Raw genomic sequence first — 13,125 nt, 5'->3', positions numbered from 1 at the left:
CTGGTCCCAAAGTTCTCCCCCACTGTCACCTTAGTCACCTGTCTTGCCCTATTTCCCAAGACTATGTTGAGTTTTTCCCCTTCCCGAGTAGGACCCTTTATATACTGCTTCAGTCCATGTGGTGTAGGTACACCCACAATGCTGGTAGGGAGTTTCTGGATTTTGACCCAGTGATAATGAAAGAATGGTATAAAAAACATACTTCCAAGTCAGGGTGGTGTGTGATTTGGAGGGGAAGTTGGAGACGAAGTGTTCTAATGTGCCTGCCTCCCATGTTTATCCTGAGTGGTGGCGTTTGTGGATTTAGGAGAAGCCAGAGTGAATTGTTTAGTGCACTTTGTGGATGGTACACACCGCTGCCAAGTTGCACAATGGTGCGAGTGAGTGCTTAAAGATAGTGGCAGGTGCCAGTTAAACAGAATGCTTTAATGAGATTGGCGCTGAGCTTATTCGATGTTGTCAAAGTTGGACTCATCTAGGCAGATGCAGAATTGCTGCTTATTGACCATCACTGGTATTGTACTGGGGCAGAGGTGGTGTTGAGTAGCTCATCCACCCCTGTGTCAATTGAGGCTCTTAAATATCCATTTATTGGAGGCCACCTCAGCCAGAATACTATCTGACCTGGCATGTTGACCTCCTGACCCTGTTCATTCACCATTCCTGCTGGGGTCTGCCAACCTCAAGTGGGCAGAAGACCCTACTCATACAGACCTTCTAATCTGGCTTCAGTGCACATCATCAGTGGAGAATAGATACAGTCCCAGCAGTGGGTACCACTCACAGTTTGATTTGCCAGCAGTCTTGGAGTTGGCACCTCCTCCAGATGAGGAGGAAGTCCTACTCTGACCTGATCAGTATCTCAACAGCTGTAGAATCGGTTCTGGGCTTCCCAGCCAAACCGAGGCTAGAATGCTGCTGATTTTGATGTGAGGTCATTGCATCCGTGCAAAACTCCACACATAGCTTTCCCCAAGGATTGATATCCCACAATGTGTAGGTGGATATAACTCCATAACTTAATTCTGGTCGCCCTTCTCTATTACCACAGCAAATGTAGGTTGTGATGTAACAAGGAAGTGAAAACCAGCATGAACAATCCTTATCTATTTTGCATGATCTTTCTGAATCCATTATTGTGACAGCTACAACTGTGAGAAATATCAAAAACAGCCTCCCACATTCCAGATGGGATGACAGGGTTGCTCCTATCTTCTGAATAATTCTCTAATCTGATTTACATTAGAGGAGATGGAAGGTCTAGGCTGAGTAGTATCAATATCTTGCAGACAGTATTTTCCAATTTATGAGATAATATGGGTGGGAGGCTTTTATCACAGAAACTATTCTCACAAGCAGCTTCATCTGCTAGGATTTGTTATTCGATGCATGAAACACATTTTAATCAGTGACTGGAAAGTGAAATGTCATTACCCAGAAAATCTTATATACAGGGAGATTCTGTTTCTGCTTTATGAAGGTAATAAAAGATGCAATTTTTTGAATGGAGGAAACCTGTAAAATAATATAACTGGATCTTGGGTGGCATGGTGACTCAATGGTTAGCACTGCTGCCTTACAGTGCCAGGGATCCAGGTTTGATTCCACCCTTGGGCGATTGTCTGCGTGGAGTTTGCACACTCTCCCCGTGTGTGTTTGCTTCAGTCTCCTCCCACAGTCCAAAGATGCACAAGTTAGGTGGATTGGTTGTGCTAAAGTGCTCATAACATCCAAGGATATGCAGGGTACATGGGTTAACCATAGTAAATGCAGAGTTACAGGGATAGGATGAGGTGGAAGGCGGTTCGGACAATCAATGTGGGCTAAATGGCTTGCTTCTACACTCTGGAGATTCTATGATTTAGGGGAAAATGAAAAAACCCACATTAAATGAATAACCACATACAACGATACTCTAGTGCTACACACGTCAAAAAGTGATATGAATGGGTGTGTTTTGAATGATCCGCACACATAGCTATCTTCCCATCGTTCACTTTCTGGACACATGTACATCAAAAAACAATGATTGCTACTCCTACTGCAAACTTCCCCAAATTTTGATGCAAGTCAATGATCCAACTGAGGGGTTTAAGATGACTAAAACAGTGCATGACCGTGAGGTAATAGTGGTGGTCCTTGATGTCACAATAGCATTTCACTGAGTTTGGCACCATAGAAATCGAGAAAAATTGAAGACATCAGGAATCCATTGGTAAACTCTCCATTAGTTGCAGTCATTATTAGCACAAAAAATAATGGTTGTGTTGTTGAACATCTTTTCATAGAGTCATAGAGACATACAGCACGGAAACAGATCATTCAGTTCAACTTGTTCATGCCGACCAGATACCTCAAACTGATCTAGTCCCATTTTCCAGCATTTGGCCCATATCCCTCTTAAACCCTCTGTTTTGGTTTAATTATCAGAGGGGTTCGACCTTTAATGTCCCCTTTATAACACTGATGCTGAAATGCCTTTCTGCACTTTTCATTGAACTGGGGTTAATCCCCTGAATCATAGAATCATATAGTCATATTGTACTGAATAGGCCTTTCAGCTTATTTAGCCTGTACTGCCAAAAATAGACTAGCTACACTAATCCCACTTTCCCACACTGGGCCCATAGCCTTGAATGATTGGATTGATGGTAATGACAAAGCAGGGGGTATGCTGGGGATTTGAGGTGATTGGTTGTGGCTGAGTACAATTCTCCTGCTGATGATTGCCCAGAGTGCTTCATGGGTCCTCAGTCTTAAGTTGCTCAATCTGTTCAAAATCAATCCCATTCAGCATATTGTTACTGCCACACAACATGATGAAGGATAAACCCAATGCAAAGGTGGGACTTTGACTCCACAAGGATTGTGCGGTGGTCACTTCTACTAATAATGTCATGGACAGATCCATCTGTTACAGATAGACTGGTGAGAATGAGGTCAGGTATATTGTTGCCTCTTGTTCATTGTCTCACCATGTACCACAGACCCAGACTAGCAGCTAGGTCCTTTAGAACCATAGAACCCCTACAGTGTGCAAACAGGCCCTTCAGCCCAACAAGTCCATGCTGAGACTCAGAGCATCCCACCTAGACACATCCTGCATAACCCACCTAATCGACACATCCTTAAACACTATGGGCAATTTAGCATGGCCAATCCACCTAGCCTGCACATCTTTGGACTGTGGGAGGAAACCAGAGCACCTGGAGGAAACCCATGCAGACACGGGGAGAATGTGCAAAATCCACACACTCACTTGAGGCTGGAATCAAACCCAGGGCCCTGGCACTGTGAGGCAGCAGTGCTAACCACTAAGCCACAATGCCGCCCAACCAGCCCTGTTATTAATGATGCTGTTAAGCCAACCTTGATGATGGACATTGAAGTGCTGCACTCAGAGTTCCTCGTTGGCACCCACAAAGCATTTCCAAGTGGTGGTCAACATGGAGGAGAATTGACTCATCAGTTGGGGATGGCAGATGGTAATCAGCAGGCGGTTTTCTTGCCCATTTCTGACCTGATGCCACGTGATTTCATGGGTTCTGAAATGAATGTTAAGATTACCAAGTCAATTCCCTCCCAACCGCATATCAATGTGCGGCCAGATCTGGTGGGATTGACCTCTTTATAGACCAGAACATATCCAAGGATGGTGATGGTGGTATCTGGGACATTGTTTGTAAGGTACAATTCCATGAAAATGAATATGTTATGCTGTTGCTTGACTAGGCTGTGGGATAGTTCTCTCAATTGTAGCACAAGCTATTTTAGCAACGGGGACAGTACAGGATTAACAAGACTGTGTGTATTGTTGTGGTTTCTGCTTCATTGGTTGATCCTACGTGATATCTGATATGACACCTTTATCAAAGTTTGTAGTCATTAGACATAATGGAGTGACTTGATAGGCCTTTTCACAAGGCACTTAAGAGTTAAACACATTGCTGTGGATTTCGAATCATATGTGATCTGGATCCAGTTTAGGGTTTTTTTCCATTTTAAAATATTTGAACAGAAATTGCGCCATCTGCCAAGGTGAAAATTGGGTCCATATCCCAGAGCATTAGCCTGGATTACCAATCAAATGACAACATCAATGTACCAGCGCCTCTCCCTAAAATAAGACAAAACTAATCCTGCTTTTTATTCAGGCATGAATTAATACAACCAATGTTTATTCAATAAAGTATAATTATAGAGGAAGTATGAACATAGAATGTATTGGAAAATCTTAAAGTCGCCACCATAATCGCGAGCAATAATTCAATTATTCCAGAATTGAATTTGTTCATTCAGAACAAATCCTATATGCTTTGTTCAGCAAGAAAAATAAAGATGAGCTATTGACAGAGTATTATCAAATGTAATAGGACAATCCATTTCTTTTACTTCGTTGGAAAATGATTTACAGAGCTGCAGTAAATAAAGCCAGCCAGACATGGCGATAGATTAAAATGAAGCGTTGGCAATTTTGAAATGAAACTGACATAAAAACACCTTGAGAAACTATCCCACCCTATCTTTCTGGATTTTGTACATCTGAAGAGGGTCTAAAAAGGCTGGCAGCATTCCAGGTTGAGAAGTTACCAGGCCCAGATGGGATGCATCCCAGATTACTGAAAGAATTAAGGGCGCAAATCACAGAGCGATTGACTGAAATTTTCCAAGCCTCTCTGACACAAGATTGGTCCTGGAGAATTGCAAACATGACAGTGCTGTTTAAGAGAGGGACAAAGGATAACCCAGGAAAACTACAGACCTATCAACTTGACATCAGCAGTGGGAAAACTGATGGATGCCATAATACAAGATAAGGTAAACATATGTGTAGAGAAAAATAAGTTAATACTAGACAGTCAACATGGCTTTGACAAGGTCAGGACATGTCTGACAAATTCATTTGAGTGTCTTAATGAGGTGACACAGGCAGTAGATGTGGGTAGTGCTGTGAATGTTGTATATTTGCACTTTCAGAAAGCATTTGACATGGTGCCGCATGGCAGGTTGGTTAGCAAATTAGAATTGATGAATCCTTGGAAACATGGATTAGGAGTTGGCTAAAGGATAGGAAACAGAGGGCAGGTATAAATGAGCATTTCTCAGATAAGAGATGAATTGAAAATGATATTCCCCAGGGATCAATGTTGGGACCATTGCTTTTTCTGATTTTTATAAATTATTTTATAATAGGTGTTGAGGGCAAAATCTCTATAATGCTGATGATACTAAGATATGGAGAATAGTGAATTCTGATCAAAAAATGTTGATGAGGGCAGAGTGGTAGATGTTGTCTACATGGGCTTTAGTTAAGCCTTTGACAAGGCTCCGCATTGTGGACTGTTTAGTAAAATTAGATCACATGGGATCTAGGGAGAGCTTGCCAATTGGATAAAAATTGGCTTGACAGTAGGAGATGGAGGGTAATCGTGAAGGGTTGCTTTTTGTAATGTGTTTTGGTCCACTTCTGATTGTTATTTATATAAATAATTTGGACGAGAATTTAGGAAGCATCATTAGTACGTTTACAAATGACACCAAAATTGGTGGTATAGTCAACAGTGAAGAAGGTTATCTAAGATTACAAAGGGATCTTGGGCAATGAACTGAGGAGTGGCAGATGGAGTTTAATTTGGATAATGTGAGGTTTTCATTTTGGTTAAAAAAAAACAAGGGCTGGGCTTATACAGTTAATGGTAGATTCCTGAGTACTGTTGTCAAACAGAGAGACCTAGGGGTTCAGGTACATAGTTCTTTGAAAGTTGAAAGTTGAAAACTGAACAGGAAATTAAGAAGGCGTTTAGCACACTTGCCTTCATTGCTCAGACCCTTGAGTATAAGAGTTGGGACATCATGTTGATGTTTTACAGGATGCTGGTGAGGCTATTTTGGAGAAATGTATACAGTTCTGGTCATTCTGCTATAAGAAGGATATTATTCAATTGGGCAGGGTTCAGAAAATATTTACCAGGATGTTGCTGGGACTGGAAGGTTTGAGTTATAAGGAGATGCTGGATACTCTGGGACTCTTTTCACTGAAGCATAGGCAGTTGAGGGGTGACCTTATAGAGATTTAAAGAGTCATGAGGGGCTCCAAAACTAGAGAGCATAGGTTTAAGGTGAGAGGTGAAAAATATAAAAGAAACCAAAGGGACAACTTTTTCATGCAGAGGGTGGTGTGTGCGTGGAATCAGATGCTAGAGGAAGTGGTGGAGGCTGGTACAATTACAACATTTAAAAGGCATGGATGGGTACATGAATAGGAAGGGTTTAGAAGATATGGGCCAAATGCTGGCAAATGGGACTAGATTAATTTAGGATATCTGGTTGGCATGGATGAGTTGGGCCGAAGAGTCTGTTTCCATGCTGCACACCTCTATGACTCTATGACTCTACAGACATCTAGTGAACTTTTCAGGTGAACTTGATTGCATAACACTATTTCAAGGAAGGGCAGGTAAATTCTTCTAGTTTCTGATCCATTATTTATTCTTCAACCAACATCACTAAAATAAGATATCTGTTTATTATCTCATAGCAATGAGCAAATTGCCTGTTGTGGTTCCTACATTAACTTCACTTGAAAATTAATTCCCTGGTTATCAAGCATTTTGGATGTAAAAAGGCATGACATAGTGTGACTTTTGTTTCTTTCTTGAGGTTACAGCAAAAAAAGCAGATTGTGGATGTTAAAGTTACAGGAAATATAGTTCCAAAAATTGTTCTGCGTTCAATAATTTTGTCAAAAATAATGTTTTCCTGGCTATCTAATGGTACAAATTAAATGACTACCTGGGACAGAGACTCTCTATGTCAGGACAGGTTTGGTTTCACAACATGAAGACTAGAATGTTCAAAGAGTTGAGGCATACAGGCCTCCAGAAAAACTGAATGTGCTGCTAAAATCAAGCATGCAACCCAGATCACTAATGAAAGGACCATTTATCTGTTGAACTTAATTTGCCACATATTTGCCCATTCTAGTAAGTTTATTAATGCTTATCAGCAATTTACTAATTTAAGCAAAGCACATTTAGCATGATTATGGAAGCTCTCTCATTCCAATGTTGCAAATTCTGATCCTGTAAAATATTTAACAATGTAAAAAGTACATCATTTACATTGAGAAGGGCAAATCTATTTTTAAATCACATGTTTGGGATTCTATTTGGCATGGACTGGTTGGACCAAAGGGTCTATTTCCATGCTGTATTACTCTATGACTATGAAATAGCAGAACTATTGATTTGACTCCTGCCATATCTAACTGTTAGTTGTAAATTTACACCAGTTCAGAACAGAGTATACACAAGAAACTTGTATTATTCAATGATAACAAGGTGTAGAGCTGGATGAACACAGCAGGCCAAGCAGCATCAGAGGAGCAGGAAAGCTGACGTTTCGGGCCTAGACCCTTCTTCTGCTTGGCCTGCTGTGTTCATCCAGCTCTACACCTTGTTATCTCAGATTCTCCAGCATCTGCAGTTCCTGCTGTCTCTGTATTATTCAATGTTTTCCATAGGTAACAATGGTATTTTAATGAGACTACTAAATATTCAGCAGACATGGATTGAAATTGACACAAAATGAGCATGAAACAACATTCAGATATGAAAACAGTGCAAATCAGTAAGGTATCAATTTCTTTACAGCAAAACAATAATCTTACAGTGAGGCAAACTGAACAATTTCACAAAATCCCTGTTATGCCCTGGCTATGATTGATGCTTTAGATATATGTAACAAGGAACTAAGTTACTTCATCTTGCACTAACTTAAGGAAATATAAATTTAAAGCATTCTATAATTGTGGATCCTGTTGAGAATCATTGAATCATTGGACTGGAAGGATATCATGAGTGAAATGCTGAAATACTTTGGCCAAATTGCAACCTGGTCCATGATGCGTGCAGCTAAAGTCTGCAGCCTATAAAATGTGCCTGAATTTCACACATGAGGTAACTGGTTGAACACATTATAGTGTAAAGTTTTCTATCAAAATTTAGTAATGAAGTAGAAAGAAATGAGGTGCAATAAGAACCATGTTCAGGGTGTCTCAAAGCTTCACAGATGGTGAATTAGTTTTGAAATATAATCACTGTTGACATAAAGGAGAATGCAGCAGATAACTTAAGCAAAACAATAAAGGAGCATCATCTTTGTAGTTACATTGTTTAAGGGATGAATGTTGGCTAGGACGCTAAGCAGAACTCTTCTATCTTCTTTGAATGGTAGAATGCGATCTTTTGTGTCCACTTGAGAAGTCAGAGAAAATTTTGGTTTTAAGTCTCTCCTGAAAGATAATACCTGGTGGTGTAGCACACTGTACTGAAATGCCGGCTTTATGTTCTTCAACTCTTAACATTATGATTCAGGGGTGAAAAATTTGTAATCATTAAGCCTTTTCTCAAGGCTCCTCTTTAAACTAATCTGACCATAGCTACATCAATCTCAATTCAATTTAAGATTACCACCAAAGTACAGCTTTGATGTGGTTATGAAAAATCAAAGTGCTTTCAGAGGAATTCTGGTTGCATTCAGAATTTCTTGAAATTTAGCAATAAATACATGTGAGCTGCAGTACCAATTGGGAATGGTTTAGAAAATGATCTGCTTGTATTTCTTGAAACAATAAGCCTCATACAAACAAAAGAGAAATTAGAAAATTATTGAATGAAATGTTTCCATTTGAGGAAAGAGAACAATGTATTATATGCAAATCAGCCTGTGATACATTGCCAAGGATCAGGAATAGTTAAGAAATGAATTTGACAGCAAAAAATCTAAACTTGTCAGGTTCAATTTTCTATTCTATGGTTAAATAACCACAAAAGCCACTTAAAATATCAGGAGCATAAATTGCTTAAGTATTTTAAAATGGACATACCACACATCAAATTAAATGGCTTGAGGAAATATCTGTTAAAATCATATTATGCCTACAGTGCATTCAGAGGCTATTTGGCCCATTGAGTCTGCAACAACCCTCTGAAGAGCATTCCACTCAGACCCAGCCTCCCACCCTATCCCCTAACCCCACATTTCCCATGACTAACCCACCTAGCCTACAACTCCCTGGATACTACAGTGCAATGTAGCTTGGGCAATCCACCTAACCTGCACATCTTTAAACTATGGGAGGAAACCCACACAAAAAATGTGCAAACTCCATACAGATAGTCGCCCAAGGCTGGAATCAAACCTGGCTCCCTAGCACTGTGAGGCAACAGTGCTAACCACTAAGCGACTATGCCATGCTTCGGAGACAGGCCAAATACTGGAAAATGGGACTAAAATCCTACAACAAGCTGAAAACATTGCCACCCATAATTGACGAGTAGAAATCCTCAATCAATTCAATAGGGAGAGGTAACCAAATCATCATTTACCCTTACTCAAAAAATCTTTATATATATATATGGTCACAATCACAGTTGGATTCTGTACAATAGCATATGAAGAAAACAAGCAAACATTGGAGTTTGACACTATCCAAACAAGCCAAAGGCATCTCTTATGTTATGGACCAGGCTGGACCCCCTCAAAATATTTTGAGAAGGTTACCTAGAGCCTAAATTTTTCTTATTTTAAGGTAGATGGAGTGTGTCTGTTCCAGATGTGATGTGACTGGTCAAACTACTCGATGTTAAGTAAAACACAATTTATTTAAAGACTAGAGTGAAAATACAAACAAAAAAAGGAGGAATTTGGAACAACTTACCACTGGAAAACTTAACTGAATAATAAATAAAGTACCTATTACTAATTAATTTTATTTATTGTTAATTTAATTTATTTTGAGATTTTGAACATAAAAGCAGGAATGTACTATTGAGGCTTTATAAGGCTCTGGTCAGGCCACATCTGGAGTATTGTGTGCAGTTGTGGGCCCCATATCTCAGGGAGGATGTACTGACCCTGGAGCGGGTTCAGAGGAGGTTCATAAGAAAGGCCCTGGGAATGAAAAGTTTAACATATGAGGAACATTTGAGGACTCTGGGATTATACTCATTGGAGTTTAGAAGGATGAAGGGGGATCTAATTGATACTTACAGAATACTGAATGGCCTGGAGAGAATGGATGTTGGGAAAATGCTTCCATTGGTAGGGGAGACTAGGACTCGAGGGCACAGCCTTAGAGTAAAGGGAAGACTCTTTAGAATGGAGATAAGGAGAAACTTCTTCAGCCAGAGAGTGGTGAACCTATGGAATTCACTGCCACAGAAGGCTGTGGAGGCCAGGTCATTGAGTACATTTAAGACTGAGATATATAGGTTCTTGATTATCAAGGGGATCAAGGGTAAGGGGAGAAAGCAGGAGAATGGGGTTGATGAACTTATCAGCCATGATTGAATGGTGGAGCAGACTGGATGGGCCGAATGGCCTAATTTCAGCTCCTATGTCTTTTGGTCTTATGGTCTTAATAGTTCCATTATAGTAACATCCCATAAACACACTCCTCGGCATAAAAACAAATTCAGTCACAAATTCTTACATGCAATGCTCCAAACCAGGAGAAAACAACATCAAGAAAGATTTCAGAGAAAGTAGCTAGGAATCATTCACTGATGCCTCCAAATCATCTGAGGCCCCAAACTACTTCTGATGCTACTGCTAAAAAAAGACTGGAAACTTTGGTCTGTGAGAGCTGGCCAAACCAATTCAGGCTACTCCCATTGTACCAACTTTTAAAACAAAACCTAAAACTCTCACACATTGTTTACTCTAATGGGTTCTGGTAGACTGCTCAATATCTCTGCCTTACGTACTCTCTTCAACAAAAAACCAGGACTAAATAATCTCTTAAAGTGACAGCATTGTCACACTTACTTGAACCAAGCTTTATTTACATATATTTGATGCACGAGAAGGGTCTGATAATTGAATGGACCCCCATTAACTTCAGCAGGAAGACCTCACACAGAAGCCTTTCCCAACTGCATCTTGGTGGCAGCTGCCCCACGATTTTTTAAATTTCAAATATATACTCTATTCATAATAGATTAAGGAGCAAGGGTTACCTTTGCCATAAGTTATGACTTTAAATGTCCAGAGTGCATATCATTTAATGACAATGCCATAGTTAGATATGACTTGAACTGGATTGCAAGCAGCAAGTTCATCTCACCTTGACATGTATATGGAGGAAATGGTGCCGACGTTTACAATAATAAAGTTAGATGAGGAAAGATGGGAAAAATCTTGAAAGAAGCGTAACTACTGGGGTGTCCTGATTGGCCTGTGTCTGTGCATATACCATTTGCAATTCTATGTATGTCTTAGAATTAAATACTAAAATTAATAGCACAATATCTGCACAAAAAACGTTCTTGGAGGCCAGATTGTAAATGCCCACATTTAGATTCATTTTTCCCTCTCTATACTGGTGAGTGATAATAATTTTTTTGGTGGTTGAGCCCTTTGTCATACCGACCATATAAAACAATATTTATATTCAATTCAATACTATAAGGCACTAAAATGGAGATTGTGTAAAGTAAAAAGTCATGGAATTCAGATACATATAGAAAGTGCTGATGGAAGAGTACAAATGGACTTAAATTATAACCATAAGCTGAGGTAAAGCACAGGGACACCTGAAGTGTTAAGTAACAATGTGTCTATTTTCTAGCAAAGCATCCTGGTAACAGAGGTCTTCGTTCTCAATACTTAATCATTGAAGCATCTTCGAAAGGATGGAAGCCCAATACCAGTTAAGGTCATGATCCTGAACCCTTTGGGAAACAGTCATTTGCGAGTGATTGTCCTTGAATTGGCCAATGGCCAGAGGGTTCTCTCACTATCCAATTCAGGCTGGTGTGTGGGTTCTCGAATCTGGGGGCCTTCCAGCGTAGAAGGAGCAGCCTGCACTTCAGGTAAGAGAGAGTGTGCCTCCATCTCAAGATCCCAAATTTCCAACCTGATAAACCTTTAGATGTTCAGCAGCCAGCAGAGAGGAAGGGCATTGAAGCCTGTAAGGTCTGCTGGCCCCAGTTTGCTGCTATGAGGCCACAACTGGACACCAGGCAAATCATAGTCAGCCTCTGATAATAGGCCTTAATAGGCCTTTGACTTCCTTAAATAGGCTATTTATACCTTGCAGGCTGTTTTATCTTTTATCCCCTATTCTGCCTCTGGGATGATGTCAGCAAATTGGTAAATGTTTGTGTCCACCTTGTATTCACACAGGGGTGAAATTCTAGTTTGATTGCATATTGAATTTATCCTTGGCATATCTTGCCAATATGGACAATTCTCCACGATTTCTGCATATATCCTTTTCCACCAACAATGAACCATCAGAGGTGGTGGAAGGGTGGTATGCTGTGGGGTGTTTTGGGAGTCCTGAACTTTGGTTCTGGACCCTATGAAGTCTCATCGCATCAGGTCAAACAAGGGTGAGGAAACCTCCTACTGATTATCACCCACTTCCCTCGCACACCCCTCCTTCTCTACTAAGGATTGAGTTCTCCTCTATGTTGAATATCATGTGGAGAACGTAGTCAGGTTGGAAAGGGCTCAGAATGTCTTCTGGGTGGAGGAACTAGAATACCTGTCTCTATCAGTGGCTTGGCAGCCCTACTGGTTACCGAGGGGGCTGAGTCCCAGAGATATAACTGGTGGATTGGATCTGCGGTGATTAGTGAGAGAATGAACAAGAGGGAAAAATATACATGACCTCATCCTCAGCAGTGTACCTGTAACAGATGCATTGTCCATCATAGTATTGGTAAGAATGACCACCACCCAGTCCTTGCAAAGACAAAACCCTGACTTCCCACCGAAGATATATTTCATTGTGTTGTATAGCACCATCTGCTGAATAGAATAGATTTCAAACAGATTTAGCAACTCAAAACTTGACAACTAGCAGTGTGGGCTATTGGCATTCCATTCAACCTCAACCTGCAAACTCATGGTCCAACATGTTCATCATTTATCCTTAGCAGCAAACCAATGGATGAGACCTGGCTCAATGGAAAGTGCAGGAGGGCATGTCAGGAGCAGAACCAGGTAGAACTAAAAATGAGGTGTCAGCCAGTGAAATCACAATACAGGACAAATTGCAGGCCGAGTCGTGTAAGCAGCAAGTGATGGACAGACGGAAGCTATCCCACAGCCAAC

The sequence above is a fragment of the Rhincodon typus genome, chromosome 6 (genome assembly GCF_021869965.1).
Source record: "Rhincodon typus isolate 14 chromosome 6, sRhiTyp1.1, whole genome shotgun sequence".
NCBI classification, from domain to species: domain Eukaryota; kingdom Metazoa; phylum Chordata; class Chondrichthyes; order Orectolobiformes; family Rhincodontidae; genus Rhincodon; species Rhincodon typus.
This window is presented reverse-complemented; position numbering follows the sequence as displayed.